The sequence below is a fragment of the Halyomorpha halys genome, unplaced genomic scaffold (genome assembly GCF_000696795.3).
Source record: "Halyomorpha halys isolate HHAL.00 unplaced genomic scaffold, Hhal_1.1 Scaffold31.1, whole genome shotgun sequence".
Lineage (NCBI taxonomy): Eukaryota > Metazoa > Arthropoda > Insecta > Hemiptera > Pentatomidae > Halyomorpha > Halyomorpha halys.
The window spans coordinates 1,058,017-1,059,548 of record NW_027107458.1 but is presented as its reverse complement, the minus strand read 5'-3'; the positions used below and the strand labels follow the sequence as shown (position 1 = coordinate 1,059,548).

Genomic DNA, 1,532 nt, shown 5'->3' with positions numbered 1-1,532 from the left:
AACAAAACCATATTTATTTATTTTATGCCGACGTTTCGACCTGAGTTTCAGGTCTTCATCAGGGGTTGTGGCGTAGAAGGTAGGCCTGCAACAGCACACCCCGACAAACTTCTCCAATCATTAATCTACGGTCAACTATCTACATCTACACTATCTACACCTCACTTAATAATTTATATTTTTGTTACAACATAGCCTATATTATTATATTAATTTTTTTTATTTTCCTGACTCTTTTGGAACTAAACCTTTCACTAATCTGTCATTAACACTTTAGTAAAGACTCTTGACTCTTCTCAAGAAGTTTCTTGTCTACATACATTCAACATTTTATCGAGAAAATACAGATTTCAAAATTCCAAAGGTATTTGCAATGATTTTTGTATATATTTACAACTGTAAAACAATATATACAACAAGTAAATTAGCTTTAGGCGATATAATGATCAAACATGATAATTTCATGACCCATTGATAGAACTCCAATAACATTTCTAGAGGAGATCTCGCGGCTATCTTCTTTTCAGACGCCGAGGAGGATTGTTAGGTAATGAAAGAGAAATCAGGTTAGAAAAAAGTAGGTTTGGGTGGTTAGGTTATTTTATGAAAGATTTTTTGACTGTGAAGATTGGATTTGTGAGGAATTCTATGGTTTAGTGAAGCCTCAAAGCTTAAATCTATATGTCCAGATAGGCCTTTTAAGAGCCATGTAGATCAGTCATTGATTATAGATTGGAAGTTTAGACAGTTTGTCTAGTAAATGTTGTAATAGTCGGAATCGACGAGCGGTTTCCTGTCTTGTATTAGAATTCCATGTCCATATTTTGTCCAGATGTAGTCCTGAGTAACGGATCCGTTTGACAGGGATAAGTGGGGGATATTATTAAGGGATACTGTGGGGCAGGAGGTCATGGGTTTACGACAAAGGGTAAATGTGATTTGGTGGGATTTGTGGAATTTATTTTGATCCTCAAGTTTTGGCACCATTCATCAAGAGTGTTATGTAAGATCGGATTGGAATAAAATGAAAGGATCATTGTTCACTGACAATAGATACATTGTATTTTAATTTATTAATTATTAGAGTAAAATGTTTTAACACAATATTCGCACTTTTGTTTACAGTCTCATATATAAAATTTGTGTTTCAAAATTATTGGGGTAGAGGAAAACCTCTCTACTACTGTGTCTTTGAAAATATGTTCAACTAAAAGTAGCCCATAGGACATTGACACTAAAATTATATTTAAATAAACACTAGCTGAACCGTTTATCCGCTGACTAAATGCACTCACTCCTGGCAGATAGATAAAGTAGTTCTATGGCCAATGAATCATAGGCAAGAATAAATCGTTGAAACCTTCGGTTCGCTGCAATACTAATTCTATAAAGCTCTTTGAACATCTAGGTTTTCATTAAATTTTATAGGTCAGTCTCTTTTCAGATACAAGGACAAGTATAATTATGAAAGGAATATGGTCCGGGTACGGTCAAAAAAACTCAAATAGTAGAATTATACTATTTTATTGAGC

The 1,532-nt window shown here is 33.8% G+C and overlaps 1 protein-coding gene across 9 annotated transcripts in view; it reads left to right on the top strand.

Moving 5' to 3' along the window:
* Zasp66 (PDZ_signaling and DUF4749 domain-containing protein Zasp66) overlaps positions 1-1,532 on the top strand; it is a 235,614-nt gene that overhangs the window by 87,991 nt on the left and 146,091 nt on the right. The window lies entirely within an intron of this gene.